The sequence below is a fragment of the Struthio camelus genome, chromosome 11, assembly GCF_040807025.1.
Source record: "Struthio camelus isolate bStrCam1 chromosome 11, bStrCam1.hap1, whole genome shotgun sequence".
In the NCBI taxonomy this organism is placed as follows: domain Eukaryota; kingdom Metazoa; phylum Chordata; class Aves; order Struthioniformes; family Struthionidae; genus Struthio; species Struthio camelus.
Window position 1 is genome coordinate 27,349,915 of NC_090952.1, and position 21,968 is coordinate 27,371,882.

At 46.8% G+C, this 21,968-nt stretch overlaps 1 long non-coding RNA gene across 1 annotated transcript in view; it reads left to right on the top strand.

Annotated features, from left to right (window-relative positions):
• The window catches only part of LOC138068702 (uncharacterized), a 124,513-nt gene that overhangs the window by 95,735 nt on the left and 6,810 nt on the right, over positions 1-21,968 (top strand). The window contains exon 3 of the long non-coding RNA XR_011143396.1: positions 12,255-20,229. This is a non-coding gene — a long non-coding RNA (uncharacterized lncRNA). The remainder of the gene's footprint in view (positions 1-12,254; positions 20,230-21,968) is intronic.

The following is a 21,968-nucleotide window of genomic DNA, read 5'->3' on the forward strand; positions in this document are numbered from 1 at the left end:
TCTAGATAGAAAAAGACAGATTCAGACCCTTAAAAATGAAACAACAAATTATAATCATCAGCAAAGGGCTTCCCCTTGCCGCTGGACAGTAATCACTGCTCTCCCCGCAGAGCACGTGGAGAAAGCAGGAGCCTGCAGAGCCGTGGGGGCGCCCAGCCCCGTGCCGGCGGTCGGGACGGCCGCTGCTCGAGCCCGTCCTGAGCTCTCTCTGCCCGCCCCGAGGCCTGGCGGCCTCAGTGCTCGAGCGGGCACGGCCCCAGAGCTGCTCGCCAGCTGCTTCAGACCGAGGGCTGGTGAAAGTTGAGCGTGCGGTGCGCCCCAGCCCTCGGCACGGGCTGCGGGAGGAGGAGCCCAACGTCCGGCGGTGAAAGAAAGGTCCCCAGAAGGAATGCACGGTCGTAGTAAATGACGTGTACGCTTTAATAAAACAGAACAATATTTAGGAACCTGGTAGAAAATCAAATCCTGACAAATACTTTGCGAAGCTGTTTTCATCTGCCAGCTCAAGTAAACGATCAAAGTCAAAAGCTGTCAATGCTTGCAGCACAGCAGGAACATAAACCCTTTCTTCATTACAGTACTTCAAGTAGCATTTAGTTTCTCTTGAAAGCAGCATTTCAGGCTTGCAAAATAAGAATATGTCACAGTGTATCAAATTATGAAGCTTTCCTTCCTACAGAAGGAATCAGCTTTGTTAGGCAACAGCCTAACTTGAGCAATTGTGTCAAAGTTTTTCTAAATGATGCGATCACCTTTCTGTTGTGCTTTTGCGGGACGCGCAGCCCTTAGCCGTGTTTCTGCTGCCCGCCCGGAGAAGCGATGCCAAGCAGTCGTCGCGCCCGGCCCTGCCCTGCATGCTCCGCGCGTTTCTGACGCTCCTGTTCATCATCAAATACCACTGCACTTAGGCAGACGACTTTTGTGAATTGTCTTAATCAGAATAGTCATTGTTCTTCTGAAACCTACTACTGCAGCCAAAGGGATTAGAGTATCTTTAAAGATTTTGGCAGTCACAGGTGAGAGCTTGGTATTCGACTTCTAGCCAGTCGAGTACAGCTGCATTAATATTGCTGGTTTTTTGACACAGAGGCGAAGATTCAGCCCTTTCTCAGAGACTGTAACAAGCTCTGCAAGCAGAGTGAAGGAACACAAAGAGAAAGAGGAAGGGAAGCAAAAAGGATTTAGAACAACTATGGAGTTGCTAAGCAGGGTACAGTCATGCAGAAAAGATAGGAGTCCTTGTTGGAAAAAATGCCTTCTAGCAATCTCAGAGATTCCTATTTAAAACACATACTGCTGGAATATTTGCCTTTCACTTAACCTGAGCTCACTTTAGCTGACACCTAAAGAAACTGTTTTGTTCCACGTACGTGGAGAGCATGTCCCTCGGCAGCGCAGCGGGCGCGTGCGGGTTCAGAGCCCCTTCTCCTGGTGCTTCCCTTCTGTCAGGCTGATCTTAGTGTGGGAGAAGAAGCGTTGCTGAGACTGACCACAAAAAGCATGACTGCAAAATTTAAAATCTGACTGGTGGGGGCAGCACAGACAGAGCAGGAAACCTCCCCCCCTCCCCCCCGCACTTGCCTTTTTCTTTATTTTTGTGAAATCTGATCTCCAGTTTGACAGCCTGTGTGCATATGGTCACCTTGGGCTACAGACCGCTTTGAAAAGTTGTGACAGGTCCAATTTTCAGCTCTACTGGTTTAAGCACTGAATAACTCCTTTGCTGCCAGCAGGGAACCTCAGGTGTTGGCTGGGACAGTTTTGACTGTAAAGGTCCAACATAATCCAAAGAAAGGCAGGTTAGAGCTTAAATTCATTGCACTTGAACTCTGTGCCCCAAAGTGCACTTCTTCTCAAATGACCTGAGTTTTATTGCTGTGTTTGAGCTGGCATGGTGTATTGAAGGTCTGGAAATGTGACAGAGAAAGGTCGCAGATAGCAGTTTGGCAATTAATACATGTTTTTTCGGCTCATTTCATTTTTCTGTTCACCTTTCAATGTCCTTGGATTGCAAAACATATCACAAAAGTTCAAGCTCTGAAGAAGCTCTCAAGAGAAGAAATGCAATTATCGCCATCCTCACCAGGCAGACAAGGAGATCAAGGCGCAGAGAGCAAAGGCCCTGTGCCTGGAGCGGTCTCTAAAGCGTGGTGCCTGTGTCCTCAGCCTTGCTTTCAGTTTTCAGCACTGCTGCCCGTCAGCACCTCCTCTCTGCCAGCTGTGGGCTGAGAGCAGCTTCGCCGCTCTGGGGTTGAAGATCTGACAACTGGCGGTCAGGGGCATGCTCGTGACCTGGTCCTCTCTTCTGCCCTACTTCTCAGGGGCCCTGGAAGACCCTTGCTAGCACTCATGCCTGTCTCTCCGTACATCAGGAGCACGGCCACCCAAATTACAGCTCCTGCTGGACTCAGGTCTTCAACATAGAGGTCTTCTCAACACCCCCTTTATAGAGCTGCAGAAAGCAGCTTTGTTCTGGCCTTCCATATCCTCTCTCTCTCTGGTGGGCGCTGTTGAAAAAACTACTTACTGATGTGTTGCAGCGACCTTCCAAGAATAGACAGTGCACTGAGGTGTAGCAGCTCGGCCCCGCTCTGTAGCGTGGGGGCCTCTCACAGCTGGGCTGATGCCAGCTGTGGGATAAGCCCAGGTAGTCTAGGTCAGCTTGTTGGCCCTCTTGTCTCTTGGTCCTACCTGCTGAGTTTCATGATTAACCTGAGTTATATATTTTCGGACATAGATCATTTCTTCAGTATACAGTAATACAGCTCTTGGCTCAATGAATCCCTGAGTCAGCCTCTAAGCACCATTTTTATGTAAAAATATTTAGATTGCTTCACTTTTTACAACCATTCATGAAATGTCATTCATTTAATATGAACGATGAATAAACTTTAGGTTGAGGACAACCAAAACAAGTCTGTGTTGCTCTGTGGGTGTTAACAACACCCACTGCCTAACTTGGTCTTGTTTCAGTGCCAAGGGGCACGCCAACGCCTTGAGCTCCTCACAACAAGCGAGGCCAAATAATATCACAAAATAGGAAGGCTTTTGTCTCAGTAGTGTTCCAAAATGTGAGCCTTGGTCCTGGCTTCCTGGTTAATGAATGTTTTTCAAACCAATGCCTTCAAACTGTGTTGAAGTATATTCTGTTTGGTGTCACCAAGCTGCTTCTCTGGGGAGTATGTGCTACTTTTTTTTTAGTGTAGATCTGTTAGACATGCTAAAAAATATTTTGTAGTAAAAGTATACATTGATAATTCTTAAAAAAATCCCAAGGAAGTAACTGAAGGACCTGAGAAGAGCTGCAGCTCTGCCTGAGAAATGAAACAACAAAGTGCAATGGCTGCTGAGGTGAGTAGACATGGTGCTGGCTTTCAGGAAGTCTTCCATCTGGAATATGGCACACTCCACAGTTACTAAGATCCAGATGATCCTAGATGTCAGTCTGGCATTTTTCACTGTCCTTACGTGGCGAGACTCCATGGGAAAGAACGTTATTAAATAAGCCTCAAAGGCGACACAGCCTAGCAGCAAACAGCTAATGTGTGAGTTTGCAGTAAGGAGATTCTGCAGCAGCGCTGATGTAAATGCTGCAGATAAGACACTAACATCAAAGATCCATACCATCATGTCAGAAGCAACGCAAACAGAAACCAGGATGTCTGCTTTTGCTATGCTTGAAATGAGAACCGTAGTAGACTTGGATGAAACCTTTGCAGACTGCAGGATGATGATTGTATACAAACTGCCCAGCAGGCCCAGAAGGGTGCTGACAATGTTTGAAGAAGACAGGACAAGGTATTGGATATACTTAAGTACCAAGTATCTTCTGAGATCTTTCATGTGGTCTCTCTCCATAGAAATGCCAATGAGAGACGAATACCTGGAATACATATAGAAAAGGTTAGTTAAATGTAAAATAAGTGGGATGGAGTCTGGACAAATTATTTTGTACTTGCGTTTGTATAGACACATGCTAACATCCTGCACACTAGCACAATCATGACATTGGTTGATTACTTAGCTTCAGAGTTATTCCATACGTGAAATTCTGAGAGTGGATCAATTATGAAATAAAGTGAGTGTAAGCCCAATGGATAGCGTTTTGCTATAACTAACACTGTTATCTGTCAGGGGTCATTGCAGGGAACTGGGAATGACTCTGGACTGATGCTGGAATAACTTATGTCAGAAAATGACTGCTTTCATTGAGCAAGTTTGTTTCTGTTTGTTTGCCTTCATGGAATGATAGTTCAAGAATGAAGAATCCATTCTTTTACAGTGTTTCAGTAAGAAAACCATTCCCAGTTACGCAGTGCAGAGGAGCAAATATGATATTTATTATTCATTCTGAGAAACAAAGTAATAAACTAATGGGAATGCTATCCAATAACTGTCCCAGTTGATTCAGAAGTCAGAAATTACAATACCAATACTGTAATTACTGGAAAATAGAATTTCACTTCTGACAGTGAAAGATTCTCAGAAAAGGCATTTGACACAACTGCTCCTGCAGAGTGGCATACTGGCGGGTTTAGCCAGAATTTTTAAAGGAACAAAGAAATTTATGAAAACAGCCAGTCTCACCAGGCTGCCAAGGGGAGTCCTTCTCTATCTGATCGTTATCTCACATAAAATATTGCAAATGGGCCCTTCCCTTTTAATTCAGTGGCCAATGGTACCTGGATGCCCCAGTTCTGCCCCGTGGGATCCTTTGCATCTCATGTAAAGTATTTTGGGTCAGCAAGATTAAGTTTGCTTATTTGACTGTTCGTGATCATTTTGTGTCAACATGCTGAAGTACTCTAAGAAATCAAGGCTGAATCCTGCAGCTTTGCTCATTTGGTATACATGTGAAGTGCCCATCACTTTCAACTGCAATTTGGGAATGAAAGGCCAAGACGCAAGATGAGGTGCAGCTGCCAAGGGATATAAGGATAAGGAAGAAACGTCCCATACATCTGTTGTCAGAGAAAGGAAGAGCAAGGAACGAGTCTACTCCATGCAAAGTTTACATTATCAACTGATAATGCCAAAATCAGGAGACATCAATTTTTTTTGTGTTGCTGAACTCTTCTCTAAAGGGCACAGTTTATGACTGGACAAATGACACAGCTGGAATTAGCAGCAGCAGAGGTCAAATGAGACTAGACTTAAGAAAGAGTGTTTTCAAATTCCTAAGCTTCATGAAATATACCCAAGAGCATTAAGAAACTGGCTGAAGCAATTTCGGAGATCTTCATGGTTATCACTGAGAAGTCTTAAAAGACAAATGGGAAAAGTTCCAAAACTTGAAAAAGCAAAAGTAGTGGCTGTCTTTAAAAGGAAGGAGTAGGGCAGGAGGAAAGGGCATGGTAGGGAGGAGGCCAGACTACTGTAAGCTTCAGTTGCCAGAAAACTACTGAAATAATCAAATTGTTATCTAGATGATAGACAGGAGATAGGAAAGAACAACATGGATTTCTCATGAATAAAGCATATTAAACCAGCCCACCTTATTTCTGTGGCAGAATAATAGATGAGGAGAGAAGCAGCAAGTGTCGTATATCTTAAATTTTATTAAGACTTTTGATATTGTTTCGTAAGGTATTTTTATAAGGGAGCAAGGTAAGGAAATGTGGAATAGATGAAACTACCAGGAATTCATGCACAGCTGGCTGGAAAACTAAAATGAGACTAATTATCAGAAATCACTGGAATGACGTATCAGATGCGGTTCTGTAGAGATCTGATCTTTTGCTCATTTTCATTAACTCCTATGAAGGAATAGCGATCATGCTTTTTAGGTTTGCAGGCATTGCACGAGCTACAAGCACAGTTTTGGAACCCATACAAAGGCTGGTCCCCGCGTTGAGTGGGAGGAAGAAGGACGCACGGATGGAGGAGGAGGGAACACGCCGATGGAGGAGGATGGCTGCGTTAGGTGGCAATGTGGATGTGACCGGCAGCCTGCAGTGACCGGTGGCTTACGGCACTCGCAGCTTGAGCCAGTGACACTGCTGGGCTGGGAGAAGGCAGATGCCATAAACAGCAGTATGGTCTGTAACTACATGGGATGAGTCTTTGGTTCTGCTTGGTGGAAGTTCTTAGTTCAAGAAAGATATTGACTGAGAGTGTTTCAAGGAGAGTGAGCAGAGATATGGGAAACATAGCGCAGAAAGAAAGGCATTAGGCTCACGTAGTTTAGACTAGAAGAGATGCCCCCTTGTTTAATATACGTTAGGGCAATTTAGATCACAAGTCTTTTTAACCGGAAGGATGATCAAGCACTAGAATAGTTCGTCTCAGGAAACCATGGGCTCTCCATTACGGGAAGTCCTTAAGAGCACTGTGGACTGGTGGCTGTTAGGAGGACATGTGGGTACAGATATGATCCTCTAGTATGTCACTGTACTTCAGCGCCTTTCACCCCTGTTGTCTACATGTCTGTGAAGAACATTTAAATTAACAAATGATAATAACAGCTCCCTATGAATGAGATGGTGCCTATTTTGTCAGGAATGATCTATTCACATAATGCTTAAGTTGTGGCTCAAGTCACCTCTGAGCATTACTTCATGATCTTCATTCCGCAGACACCCAGGGACACTGCAATACACTCTCTGTTCAGGAAAAATATTGCTCGTCATTGAAATAATACCACTGTTACAGTTATCCTAGCAATTTTGTATGAACTGTCCACAGAGCTGTTTGTGTTGTGACTCATATTCATCATTCAGCTGTGCCTAAGCTGTTTGCCTTGATGCTTCCAAACGCTCTCCAGACTATACTCTTACTAAATGTTAACAGTATTGATTTCCCTTTGTTCTGAATATTGGATCTCAAATCATGTCAGTGGTGATGTGACCAGAGGTTTAACTAACTGTAATAACTCTTCTTTCATTTTTGAGCACTTATTTCTTTCTGTAAATTCATGTTATTCTTAACGTGAGCACCTTGGAGCTTGTACTACAAAGCTTTTCCAGTACGGTTACCTAGAAGGTCTGGGTGGTTGCTGTAGTTCTTGTCCGTTTTTCTTTTTAATGACATGATGGGAAATTGATAATTCTGAGTGATTCCTATGACAGTTACTATACCGAGCCAATTTTTTGAAATGTGGGATTTCCTCTGCTTGTTGAGACTCGATTTATGCCAGGTTGACTCATCCAAGATCCACGTATGCTTTTTTTTTTTCTCATATCTGAGCCAACTTGTTAGTGGAATCCTTTTCAGGAAAAGTAGGAAAAAATTAGTCCTGTACTGTATCTGAATTGTGATATAGTTCATATTACCCTGATTTTCCGCAGCGATTAACTAGAAAAATGATTCTGCGTTTTCAGTAAAAAGTAAAATCTTTCTGAAATTACAATGGTCTGTACTCTTCCCGTTAAATCAAAGGGGTTTACCAGTAGCACAGGTCCAGCCCCTTTAGTGTATGCTAACTTACCAAAAAATGGCTTTGCTTCACTGCAAAGGATGAAAGAAGAGGTGAAAAGGAGGGTTAATCTGAGTATTGCTTTGACCTTTTATTGGGATACAAAGCAGCCATGAAAAGAAGATTTACTATTGGCACAAAGCCATCCAAATCCACCGAGGGAAAGCTCAGGCCTGTAGCTAGTTAGCAGTGGGGGAAGGCCAAGCTCTGCTATGCATGACTGAACTCTTGATTTATCTCATTCTCAAAAAAGCTACTCTGTGTTTGCAGAGGTACTTAACAACATGTTTCATAATATTTTTGGACAGCAAACTATTCTTGTATCTATTTTCATTAAGTATAATTTTAGGAGATAAATAATATCACTTCTAAAAGTTCTTTGTTCGTTCCACAACTACTAATTGTTGTCATTAATTGTTGTGTGCTGGAAAATATATGTGACCTGGCCCGGGCTGCTGCGCGCTCAAGATCAATGCACCTGGCCAAAGGACTTGAGCTCAATTCACGGCTGCTTAGCAGCATCTGTTATTCCCAGATGAAGTGAGCAGACAGATCTAAGCTGGTTAAATCAGAGAGAAAAATGTGCAATTTGTTAGCTATATGATGTTACATCTCCTCTGGAGAATATGGAAACGAGACTTCATTGGCAAACTAATTGCGAGTCGAACAGAAGTTTGCCATGCGGATGAAAACAAATTTCTCCAGTGAGCCCATCTTGTTTGAGTATTTTCTCTATCCTTTTTTTTTCCCCCACTTAAGAAGCTTGGAAGGACTAAGACGCTGATGGCTGGATTTGCAGCAGAGTATCATCGCAGCCCTGCGGAGCGCTTTAACGTCCAGCTGCAGGCCTGGGGCCTCATTACGCCCAGCAGCTGGTGGTAAGCCCGTGGGCTCTCCTAACAGTGAGAATCAGAAGAGGATCCAGAACAACCAGTCCAGCAAGAAGAAGTGCCCAGAAGCACTTCCTCCCTTTTGGAGATTTTAAGCATTTTGCGTAACACTGCCAGCGTTTTATGTCACGCTGCTGTGAGGCGCTTGGCAGGGGAGCCCGGCGTTTCTTCACGGAAGGGGCCCTTGCCCTCTCTTGCTGGAAATGTGCCAGCGGTAGCCTTCCTTTCACAGCGCGGCTGCCCCAGCAGACGGGATCCCCGCGGGGAGCTCTCCTGTCTCCCTCCACCGCTTGCGGACCGTGATTCAGTGGTTAAAACTCTCCTCCAGAATGTAGAAGTAGGTTCAATGTTCTCCTGTGCCTCAGGAGATTTAGATACTTCTCTCTCGGGAGTGTCCCAGCCACCAGGCTGCGAGCTGTCCTGCGGTGGGCAGGATCTCGGCACCTCCTCGGGAGTCTGGGCACAGCGCAGGGAAACACCTGACCCCCGCGGCCAGACGCAGGGATCGGGCAAAGCCTTGTGGCTCTCTGCGCAGATAGCTGGGGCCTTTGCTTGAGAAAAGGGAGCGCTGGGCTCCACGTTCAGCTGCCGGTGCTGGTTGGATGCATCTGCTCTAGCAAATTCAGCAGAGCCGGGAGACGATCCTGGGCACTGGAGCTTAACTGAGGGCATGGTCATGGGTTGCTCCAGGCAGCCTCAGTGCCGGGGAGTAGTCCCAGGCACGTTCACTAGTAAGACGCAGCCTTTAGATATTTAAGATTAAAGAGTCATCAGATAAAGAATACAAGTGTAGTGTAAGTATGAGGAGTCTGTGACGCTAGCTCGATCTGAAGCCACAGACTCCTCCTTCGGAGGAGGTGGCTGCCAGCACAGCTCTCTGGAGCGTCTCTGGGAGGTTTCCCTCCCGGCACCAAGATCCTCCTTCACAGCCGACCCACCAGCATTCCTGCAGCCAGGAAACCCTTCCGGCCCGCGGAGGACCCTGGGGCATCGATGGCGAGCAGCGGCAGCAGCTCGTGACTGCCGTGCCCAGGTACGGGCAGGACAGGCACGCTGCCCGCCAGCTCCCCGGGAGCGCAGCTGGGTCCCGCTGCGGGGTCGGGCTGGCTGGGATCAGAAGTGGTAGCTGTTTCCGGGACAGCTGCTCCCACCCTGCTCTAACGGCTAGAACTGGTGAAGAAGACAACCTAGGCCAATTCATGGATTTATTTACAATTTTAAAAACAACCTCTTGCAGTATTAATTACAGATTATTTATAAACAGGTTGCTGCCGATAGACAGGGACCCTACAGCTCTTATCCAGTTTTTGTGTAATCCTTATTCAGACAAAACCTCAATTCAAGCTCCTGGGAGGTTTTCTGAAATAGAGCTTGGCACTTTCATTTATATTGTCCTTAGTTTCTACAGAAATTGTTCTGCCAAGACATTTTACAAATTCAGTTAATAATAACTTCTCACTTGGGTTTTTTTTGTCAATGTCATCCGAGAGGTATATAGAAATACTTCCTTTCAAAGTTCCCCTTGGAATTGTTACAAAGAAAATACAGAAGAGGACAAAGCTTAAACCCAAATCCCCACTGACAGTAATGAACTGATACTAGGTCTTACTTAGCTTAAAAGCAAAAATACTTACATTTGCTGGAAAAAGCAGCGAGAACTAGCTTTCTCCATCACTGTATCCCGTGTATAGTCTGTAGCAGAGCTGAAATGTGCCGTTCCTCTTGGATTGCTTCCTGGTTTTTATATATAGCTTCATGTATTATGTACCACGTCAGACTATTGGACTATGTTGACAGAATTTGTTTTGCTAGGCAACATCCCCAAAGCTGGTTTCACAAGAACTACTTGCTTGAATCATGATAGTTATTAACTTTCAACTGTCTGGAAAAATTGATGCCCTGCGTGGAACAGAAGTCCCAGACAGTTCCTCAAACACATTTGAAGATGAAGCAGATGACAGGGAAAGCTTAAACTTGTCTGGGTGTCGTGTGAGCTAACATACAGATTATCCATGAGTAAAAAAAATAACTTTTCCCTAAGTGAAGAAAAGATGTCCTCTGGCAGCAAAACGTGCACTGGACCTAGCTGGACTGGGGCTACCCTGGATGAGTGTTTGTATTGGAGTTGCTAGGGCTACATGGGCTCCTTTCGGATTACATTTATACTAAGCTCAGTCTATTGTTCTCCAAGTAATGACGTCAGCAGAAGCACGATCACTTTATTCGTGTGTCACTGAAAGGTAATCTGTTCGCCGTGTCTCTGCGTAGCGGAGGAGCGGAGACGACGTTGTGATGACACAGACGGGCAGCGGTGTGCTTGTCGCTGCGTGCATGCATGGGAATTTCCTGGCCCTACCTGGAACACCTGGATCTCAGGCTTACAGTCATGGTGCTAAAGCAGGGAATTAAAGGCAGCGAGGAGGGCTGCCTTGCTCTCTGCTCCGCGCCCGCCCCGGGCAGCCCGCGCAGCCTGCAGGTGCTTGCTGGCAGTCTGGCGCCCCAGTGTATATTAAGTATAGTAATGGGTTAGGTTTTGCCAGAGTCTCTTTGTAGCGGTTTTTATTTTATGCTACTTCTGTTTCTATAGTATTTGGTTGTTTTGGTTGGGATGACAAAACAGAACTGTCGGCTGCAAGAGTGCAAACTGTGTGAGCAAGCTACGAGCTTTCTCAGCAGCTCGGAGTTTCGTAACGTTAGCCCACTCCCGGAAAAGATAAGGCAGAAACCTCCGCTCCTCCAGAGCACCACCCCTTCCAGCAGCGTTTTTGCTCTGGTGGCACTGACTCTGTAAAGAGAGTAATAAAAAGAAGGGGAAGTTGGGAGGGGGGGTGAGATTTCTGCCCCGGACAAGAGCTGCGGTGGCTTCAGCTAGCTGCCGAGACCGGCCGGGCCGGCTGGAGTGGCGGTGAGCCTCCGCATCTGGCTCGGCTTCTGCGGACAGACGGGGCTGAGCATGGGGAACAGCCGCTGGGATGAAATCCTTAATCAGGTCCCCTCAGTTAATCTTTCCCTTCGTTAGCAATGGCTCCAGATGATTAACTGTTTTGAGAGCTCCTCTCTGAAGCCACCTTTGCACCGACATCTCCTCTGACGTAACCAGAAGTGCCCAGAGCGTCCCCGATAAGGGGCTTTGTACTGATTTGTTCAGTGGCACAAGATTATTTCCAGTATTATTCCCTCTCCTGTTTATTTTGTGCTACACCTTTGTTTGAGGGGTTTGGCCAGCGCCGGGCATTGACCAGAAGTGTTCTTTACAGTTGAGGACTTTTAATTTTTTTTCCTTGCTGGTTGAAATACTTAATAACACTTCGTAATTAATGAGTTAAGTTAGCAGTGAGTAACAGGTAAGAACATACCAAATTTTTCTGCCCAAGGTGTTTTGTCTTACATTTGACACCTGAGCGTTTCCAACGCTATTTTCCCACCTGCCCCTTTCTCTAGACACCTCCTTCACATTCCTTCTCCATCTCTTCGAAGCAGCCAGTGCAATTTTGTACCATCTCAAAACACTGCCAAGAGACACTGTAAAAGTTACCTGTTGTTCCTACAGCCTTTCTCTCTTCTTTGTCTCTCTTTAAAAAAAGAACTGCAGTTTGTGTCTCATTCCTATTTATTTTCCTGTATACCACACTGAGAAGAACCCTGTGAAGGAAATCTAGATAAATGATATCTCTGATTTTCTCATTTTGGGTGGTTTGTTTTAATATGCTTGAAGATGTCTAAACAACTGTAGGAAGATGGTTTTCTTTTTAAATACTTCTGCAGTTGGGTCCTAAACAAGTCCTAATTTTTATTCATTGGTGTTTCAATCACTTTATCTAATTCGAAAGTGGTGCCAACCCGGGCTACCTGGGTTTATTCATATGCCCATCTTGTGCTGCTACTCCTTAGTCTAGCAATTTACAAGAAAAAAAACTGCATTTATTGTGTTAGCTTTTTTTTTTTCTTAGGTTGCTTAAGAAACCAGAATGATTGCTGTCTGGTCTTCAGCCAAGACTTCCTGCCTCTTCATTTATTAAACTGATGGAGCATATCCTGTCTGGATGCCTCACTTTGTCATTTCCCATCTTATTATCCTCAGAGAATATGCATTTCTCCAACATCTTGTTTGGTTACATCATCTAGCTTTTCCGCAGCACCTTGGCATCCTCAGCATCACTCACCAGCCTTATGGAGCCTGGAGGAGCTCATCTGAAAACGTGAATCCAAATAAACTACTGTCTCTCCTGCCTAATAAAGGGAGGGCTGTTACTTTGTGCTTTGTGCGTTTTCAGGAGGAAAAACAGCAGAGTCTGAACTTCTGAGAACCAGGAATCAAGGAGTTTCCGTCTTTTCTCTGCTACTTCGGGCTTCGAACAGCGGAAGGACAAACGTGCTATCAACTGGCGGGAGGGAGGGACTTTCAAAGTCTCCAAATCCAAACTAGCTGCCTTCCTGTCATAACCTGCCATCCTTGGACGACATGCGAGGCGAGGGGATCTCTGCCTTTGCCAGCAAAGGAAGATGATGCTCTTCCCTGGTCACGCACAGCCAAGACTGTTCCAAGAAATTTGCTACAGAGAGCATGGTTTATGTTTGCCGCTTGGTAAAACATGAAAGGGTTAAAAAATGGGAACACGTAACTTGGGTGTATTCTGCAGTTTTTCTCAAGCAACTTTCCAGTTTCCACCTTTCCAAATAGCTTGTGATCAGAGAAAACAATCAGCTCATTTGTTTTCTTGCCTTTACTCTCTTTTTGCACTGTATTAAAGGAAATCCACTTTTAATGAGGGCAAATACTAGGGAAAAGTGGTGCTAATGTAAAGTTTGTGCATGGCGGGCAGCAAGTGCAGGCATAAGGCATCCTTGCAAGTGCCTTGAATGAGTCCATTGGCCTTTCTTACATGCGACAGAACAGGTTTCCTTGCAGAGAACCAGGGAAACTGTTTATCGCATGATTTCTTTCGTTTCATGAACTGACTGCATGAAAATTACAGACAAAATGCATAAAGAAACTATGGTGATTCAGAAAAATGGGGGGTGAACTAGATTCAAGAAGGTTAATGGAAATCCCATTTGGTTTTGGTTTTCTCCTTCACTGACTAGCTATCACTTCTAATCCTGAAACAAGAGTAGCAGTAGCAGCACTTTGAGAAATGTGCCCACCCAAGAAGAAGGGGCTTGGCTGAGTTTGCGAGTTCTCAGCTAGCAACCTCAGGGAACCAGAACTGAGTATACTCATATTTTCTAAAGGAAAAATGCAGAAGAAGCCTGAAACTTCCCTACAGCAGAGGTCACCAGCCGCCAGGCTCCCCGCTGTGCAGCCGTGACCCTGCCGGCAGAAGCCGTTTCTGCGAGGGTGCTCGCTTACTTCTCTGTGCTCTGCCGTGAACAGACCTTTGTGCCTTTTGATTCTTGCTCATAATGTGGTTTTAAATACGATCTATTGTTCGTGTTAGGGGCTCTCGGAAGTAGCAGCTCCAGCCGCAGCTCCCACAGCCGTTTCAACCTGTTTGCAGTTTGGGCCTGGAGAACGGCTTTCCTCTGAGTCACCTCGCGCTTGCCTCCAGCGCCGTACCTGCTCGGAGCGCACACAGCACCCAACTGGAGCCGGTGTAGAGTGTTTGCGTCTCGTTGCTGAAACCTTTAATGTGATTTTCACTTTGCCCTTGGAGAACCACTAGATGCGATTTTGATATGCCCTCCACACACAGATGGTGCTCCCGTGTGCCCCTAGTTATCACAGCTACTCCATTTCTGAGCTAAATTCTACCCTCCTGCATTTTTTAATTTCCAAGGCATAATATTGTTTTCTCTTTACTTAGCTAACTGAATCATAAAATTAAATATATTTCAGTTTAAAAGGACTTATTACATCCCATCAATGCAGAGGGTTTTTTTCACTGCCATTATTTGTCCAGTGCTTTGCCTTGATTACATTTTAAAGTCTCCATATAATGACCTCTCCTCCCTGTTTTGATATGCACTGCCCAGGCAAGGAGCTCTTCCTAGTGCAGATGTCGTTTTTGCTTGCTAAGTGTCCTCTTGTCACTTGCATCCATTTATCTAAATTACCCTTCGCTCATATTCCATGATCACCCTGTATTTATTTTTATTTTCTTGATACTTCTTTGTACCTACCACATACACAAAGATTATAGCCTTGCTCCTAGAGTCTGATCTTGTATTTCATAAATAGAGGCAACTATTCTGACTTCGTTAGATAGAATAAGATGCATAGGACAATCACTAAGACTATATGGGAAATTTTTACCAGCTTTTCCAGGAAGGCAAGAGCCAAAATCATAGTCCGCTGGAAGATGTTATCATGTATGCTCTGCATGGGAAAATAATCTAATTTTCAACCTCAGGTCAAGATACAAACATACAAAGTTTTACTTTTGACATATTTCCCCTATTTCACATCTGACCAAATGTCTTTTGAGGCTTTTGTCTGGTTTCCTTCCAGATGTTTCTGATGCCTTCCTTTCTTCAGAGATCAAATCAGAGCGTGACTCTGCCCCAAGAATTTGTCTGCTCTGTTCTGTTGTTAGTTTGTTTTTCAGGCTCTACTGGTTTATTTTCTGTATAAAACTAGGTGTTGGCCAGATGGTGCGAAACCATCCTCGCAGCTGAGGCAGAGCGAACAAACAAAAGGTTCGAAGCATGTGAGAATGCAGAAAACCGTGTCCCTGTCGACTTCCCCAGTTCGGAGAGCGAGCCGGTTGCAGTGGTCTCTCAGGAGGGACTGTGTCCTCAAGTTTGGGTTGCAACCTACATGTATGAGTACTTACTAAGCAGAAAGTACATTTCTACAGCGAACCAAAGCACTGGAGTAGCACTGAGGTGCTCCTTGGAAAACGTAAGTGGCTGCAGGAGCTGCTCTGCATCCAGCTCTCCCAGCCAGAGGGAAATGCGAGTTGGACATGTCACGAGCAGTGTCTGGTCCCCTCACTCCCTCGCTTCACCCTAGAAATCCCAGGTCTAAGAGCAATGAAGGCAGCGCCCCATGGACATGCCCGAGCCCACCGCTGCTGCCCCCTCTCCTGGCTGGGCTTTGGGCATCTTGCAGACCAGTGCTATTTCCGGGGCACTTGTGGTAATACAATTTGCATTTTTAATTAGTTGCTTCTGCACGGGAGAAAATAGCATTTGCTGCATACAGAGAGAGAGATCCAGCGTGCCACATATGTCCATAGCACCACATGTAGACCACATGCTTTTCCCTCCACACTCCATGAGTCAATATTGCTAACATGTTTGTAATAATGCAGCTGGGGACTGAACTCTGCCTCACTGTAGAAGGCTGGTGGCTAGGCAGGTGCAGCAGAAAAGCAATCTTTTTCTTTGTGAGCAGGGTAGGGGAGGAGCAGATCCTGGGAACATGTGTCCCAGCCCTTGGAGAGCTAGCAAACTGATGTATAAAAAAATCAGTCATCTCCTGAGGACTGGCAGGTCTTAAAACAGGCTTGGATGGCATCTCCTCAATATCGACACGGTTACTGGGCATGGGGTAGTTGTTGGCCCTGGTGGACTTCCACCAGGCACCAGATCCCGGGAACAGGCGGGGAAGCTGTCGCGTTGATGTGCTACTGCTACTGCTTTGGAGTAGGTTCAACATAAGTTTCCCAGAAAAGTGTATTTTGCTGTTCCTGAGGCCTTGGAAGACACACATATGTTTGCTCCACCTAACTTTCTGTAGAAATCAGTTCCTCCAAAAACACTTGTGATGCTTCCCCTGGATGTGAGTCCAATTTCTATTTTCCCTTGAGGTCAAATCAAGGAAATTGTTTCCCAGTGACTGGGGCTGCAGTGGAAGAAAACATTTGCAAATGTGCTTTCAGCTTGGCATTATTTATTTTCCAAGGCTATGTTGGTTTGAGGTTGGGATTTTTTTTTGTTTTTTTTTATGATATTTGGGGGTTGTTTTGTTTTAAGAAAGCTGAGTTTTGTTCAGGCTTGTAAACTGAAATAGTTAATTAGTGTTGGGTAAGGAATAAGCAACCACTGAAACTGAAAATTCAGTCATTAACTGAAAACAGCTCTTGAGGTCTGGAGACATGAAGCAACTTGCTGAGTTTAGCAGAATGAGATTCCTATTTCCTAAAGGCACTAAGAAATAGAAGAATTGCTCAACTCCTATAGGGTTTTAATAGAATTAGCTCTGAACGTGTGCTCTAAAGATACATCAATACATCAGCATACATCACCTTTTTCCCCCCCAAAAAGTTCCTCCTCAAGAAGCCAGCTGGCCTGCATTGACACAGGATAGTCCTATGAGGTCAGGTGGGAGAAATCCTCTTTCTCATGAACATCAAATAGGTCACGGACCAGCAGAAGGAGTAGTAACGTCCCATGTCTCATCAAACGCGTATTTACCTGGAGTGAGTTTATTGTCTAACCTTCACACCTATGTAGCAAAAGGAAAGGAGAGCAACAGCTTGCTGCAGTGGTTAGAGGTAAACGAAGAATCATCAGAAGAAGCTAAAGGAACATTTGGGATTGTAAGAGCTTAGTTTACCTGCGCAGAGCGTGGTTAGAGCGGGACAGGATTTGAGCAGATAGTTTGTAATAAGCGATGGTCGTGGATAGCTCGCTCGTCAGCAGCGCTGGAAATCCCAGCCCACCAGCGGGACCAGAACGAGCGCCGTGCGTTGCCGCCGTCGGGATCGTTGTACGTACAACCTGCGGGGCCTGCAAAGCAGCCGTTCCCCTGGCGAGCAAAGCTGGAAAGAGCAGCGATGCATCGCTGGCGTTGCCTTAATTGTTTTTCAGAAAAGTGCTTTTTCTGCATTGAGAAATTAACATTTGTTATCTTCAGCTAGCATGGGGGAGAGTTAGTTGACAGAAAGAATAATTTATTATTTCTTTAACAGAAGATCTAAGGAACTTTTCAGAGCACTACTGTTGCCAAAAAGAATAAAGGGAGGAAACAAATTCTGTGCTATCTCATGCAATTCCCTTATTAGTAGATGTATTTTGTTTGGAAGGTGACAGACATTAGTAAACTGTTTCTCAGTGAAACCACACAGACGGACAAAAATAGCTTAGATAAAAAACGTGGTTAATTAAGAGAACAATCTTATTGCACCATTGTAAAGCTTCAGGCATTCTCAGCAGCCTCACTGGCAAACCTAGAAATATATTTTGTAAACATATTTGTCCTGAAGGAGTCATTTGGGCCTGTGTAATACTCAGGTTGTTTAAACATTGAGAAACTAGTCCTTCTCCCTCGCTGTCAAGACAGCTTTGTGTTCACAGGCAGCGCACAGCCATCTGTAAGCAGTCACCGAGTGTCCCGGGAAGGAAAAAAAATCGTAACGGTACCCGCAGCAAAGCGACCGCCTGGGGAGCGCTGCGCGCGGAGGTCCTGCCGGGGACTCCCCCGCGTGAGGGTCTGCCTGCGGTCTCCGTGCAAAGCGAGACTGACGGCTTTATTTTTCATGTTAGCAAATGAACCCAGCGCCCAGGGGTAGCACAGTAGCTCCTCGTGAACGATTGCAGGTTTAAACAACCCCGTGGTTAGGGAAAGGGGGCTGACTCCGAGAGCAGGAAGGTGCAGGGATTCTGCAGCTGGGGCTGAGAAGGTCAGACCGGAAGAGAGAGAGAGAAAGCAGGTTTGAGCAGCTTGTCTGGGGCTCAGGAGAGGGGAAGTCCTTGTGCCAGCACTGTTTCACTGAAACCCTGCTTGGGTGACCAGGCTCCTGCAGAAATCCTCCTTAGCTGTTCTGTGCCATGGGTGATGGAGCAAGTGCCTGCAGATGTGCAGAAGGAAGGGCCCTGGCGTGGGGATTTCTATGGAGAGTAGAGCTGAGGGTGTGCTGGAGGAGGTATGTAGCTTGGGAGTAGCATATTTAGGCCAGGACTAAGCGAGATGCAAATAACTCTATCCTTGCTATGCAAATACACTGGAAAAGCTTGGAAATTTGGGACAATTGAGAAACAGTGAAAGTTGCTCAAGTAAATGTTCCACCTACACAGCCATGAACAAACTGGGAAATTCCTGACTCCTTCCCTAACCATCTGCAGCCCTCAAGGCTTCTCCTTGTGTCTTCTTTCCCGTATCCGTGCTGCTGCCCAGCTCTGCTCCGCAAATACACTGCAGCCTTATTTGTGCAGATAAGCCCAGGCTTGGGAATGTGTGAGGCAGAAGCATGTTTGCCTGCTTGGAAATTCTCACTACCAGAAGCCTTTTTAAGGCTACATGCTAGATACCAGCAAAGTCTGGCTCACTGCCTGCAAGTGTGATGGGGTCTTGCTGCTTTTTGCCTGTCTGCCCCTCATAGTCTTGTGCACCCAGAGACCCAGCGCGTGCAGGCACCGTACAGTGCCCATGCTGCCCTGCTGATGGGGTAGGGGCATCTTGCACATTACTGAAAATGTTTTTTCAGCTGGAAAAAAAAAGTCTCATATTTAAATTTGCTAGTAATCTTGGCTTCTGCAACTCAGTGTTCTCCTTTGTAATTGGAAGAGATCGACTGATTAATTTGGCTTACAGACTGCATCTTGCCAGATTATCCAAGGAATCTGGAAGTGCCAAAATTACATTTTGTATTGGATGCCAGAGAAGCCAAATTTTTAAAGGCAGGCATCTAGAATTGTATTTGCAATAGTGTGTCTCATTCTGAATGTAAATAGCATCGCTGCCTGTGCAAACTGGACAGTAGCGTTCCCAAACAGCCGGTGAGAAACTCAGCTAAGTTTTGCGCAAGCCTGCATTTTATTTATGCAAATTAGATGCACATAAATATGTGAGATGAGTTTATAGAAAATGCTTTAGAAAAATCCAAATTCTTGGGCTCAGTGCGGTAGTAACCAGAGGAACTTTCATGTCTATTGTTACCAGATGCTCTCCGTAAGCTTAAATCCTGCAAAATTAGGAAACGGGGGATCAAAGGTGACCTCAGAGGCTCTAGGCTACACTGGAAATGGTTTTGTGCGGGGTGGTGGTAGGGCTGCACGTGTGTGTTCCCACAGCAGACAGCCAGAGAACAGAAGCAAATTCTGAACACAAAACAGTGATTCTGTTTCACCTGAGCCTTGCTCCTAAAATGACTTGCTGCATCTAGTCTTACCTACCTATCGCTCGCTGTTGCGGCACTGTCGTGGCTGCAGAGCTGCTCTCTCACCACTGCAGTGAAAATCGTGCTGTTGTCGTGCAAACGCGGATCCGCGTGAGGAAGCGCTGAAGCGGGTAGGAGCGGAGCGTCGGGATCTCGTTTCTCTTTCCTCAAGCCTTTGCCTTGTCGTATTTGTGTTATTACCTGCTCGCTTCACTTTCTTTCTCCCTCTGCCCCTTAGAAAACAGTGTCGCAGGAACAGTGCTGTGAAGTCTCGTGCGAGCTGCTGTCAATCTAGAATAGTGACGCTGGAACTCGCTAACGAAAAGCGGGGAGGCAGCATAGAAATTATTCAACAAAAATGGCACTTAGTTCGTCCTCATCCTCTCTCCTCTTTCAGTTGTCCTCTCTCTCCTGCTCCTTTTCTGTGCGTGGCTATTGCTCTGCCTTGGTTTTCAGACATTCGTAATGGACATGGATAAAACTGCAGTTAAAATAGGAACGGCCTCAGTACGGTACAAGTCCATCCTGCGGTCCGAGCGGCGCCCTGCCAGCAGCCTCGCAGGTCTCGCACCCCACGCTTTGCCCTCTAACGCTCTCGCGGCGTGGGACTTCCGACGAGATATACATAAAAATGTTAATTTTTGGTTTGCAAAAGATTATTCCTCAACCACATCCTCTCCGGAGGGGCGGTTTGAGCCCGGTGCCCTGGCAATGTCCTCCAGAGAGCAGCTACCGAGCAGGTCCATCTAGCGGCTGCTTGCGCACAGCCGTCCTGGCTGGGGACGGACCTCCGGGACGTGGGGGCTTGCCGGGGGTGGGATTAGGAAGGGCTAAACCAACCCTTGCAGCTTGCTGAGGTTCCCCTGTATCTTCTCCATGAAAGGTAACAGTAAAGATGCAATTCTTCGATTCGTATGCAAATTGTCAATTCACTGCAAATCACGAATAGGTTCTTTTTATGGCAAAGGCAGGGTTTCGGGCAAGCTGCTTGAGATAAGTGGTAGGTCCACAACAGAGGAAGGCTGTGGTCAGCATGGGGGTGGAGCGCAAGGTCTCGGCACAGAGGTTTCAGCCTGCGCTGTGACTCCTTCCCTGCTCGTTCCTGCCTCGGGTCGCTCGCCTACGTGGCTCCCTCGGGCCGCGCCAGCTCTCCCCTCTGCCGGGCCCTGCGCTGGGGCTGCGAGGCCCTCTGGAGACCTGGGCAGTCATCTGGGTCTGTAAATACAACCCACAAAGTTCAGGAAAGTGTCAGGGATGGTTTTTTTTAAAAATAAAAATAAAAGGAGCGTTTCGCTGGCCCGGGGCCGAGCGTCGCCCGGGAGCGCTGCGAGGGCCGGGCCGGGCGTCAGGAGGGCAGGAGCGAGCCGAGGGCCGCAGCGGGGACGCCCGCGCGCCGCCTCCCTGGCTGCCAAGGCATCCCCGCCGCGGGCCCGCGCCAGGGCTCTCCTCGGCCCTCGCCTTCCCCTTCGTCGGCCGACGGCGCGGCCCCCGGTGAGCTCCAAGAGCCGTCAGCCCAACGGCGAGGCGTGAGGGGGGAAAGCGTGAGGGGGCTTTGCGCGGCGGGCGCGGGCCCGCGGCGGGAAGAGGCGGCCAAGGCGGCCGGGGGAGCAGCGCGCTCCGGGCGAGGAGGACAGCTGTCTGCCGGCCGGGGCAGCTGCCGCTTTTGTGACCGGGGCAATAAAGAGGAAACGTCGTTTGCCGCTCAAGGAGAAAACGCTGGTCCTGAGGTCGGATGGAGCTGGTATCTATCGGCACATCCAGGGCTTGTCACTCGGCACCTCGCGAGTCTGCTGAAGCTGATAAGATAAAAGCTCTAGAGAGAGCCTGGGGGCAGGAGAGGGTAACACCTCTGTTAGATCGCAGAATTAGCAGACGGTTTGGCTTTTTCCAAAGGCCACACAAGCGGTTTTCAGAAGACAATGACTTTCCCTGTCAGCTGGAGCCGCAGAGGACGGTGCGTGTTGCTCTGCTGCCTTTCGAATGCAGCCGGGTGTGCTCACGCGTGACTGTGCTAACGTGGGGTACCTCCACGGCCTGCGTGCGGAAGGCTAAAGGATTCCCAGCTTTTGTTTATCTAACTGAGATTTGCTCTTTCCTTTCCCTGAAGAGAGCCCTGGAGCTTGCAAAGTGCTTCCTATGGGGCAAAAAGCACCAGGAAGGCAGGTTCTGCATCTGCTCTCTGGAGCCCTCTCACTAGCAGCTTGGACCAAGAAACTTCGGGAGGGGGGAAAAAAACAGTCAATGCTTCTTATGGAGCTAAACATGCCATCCGTGACCACATAGGTGACCTTCTTACAGAAAACAAGCCCGTGGGATGGGTGTATGGATTTCATCAGCTCCTCGTTCTCTCCTGAAGCCTCAGACGTCCCAGCAGAGCGGTGTCAGCAGCACGGCTGAGCTATACACTCCCTGGCGAAAGGGCAGAGACGTGCACTGTCAGAAAAGCATGCCCAGAGCACTTAGTAACGAAGAGCTGGTCCTTGGCAAGGAGCTGTGGTAGGCATTCGGGCTGAGCTGCCATAATTTCTGCACTGACACATCCCTATGGATTTGCTAGGACAGCTATGCTTTCTAAAATCCTGCTGGTGGTGAAACAGAAATAAAAGATAAATAATGATAATC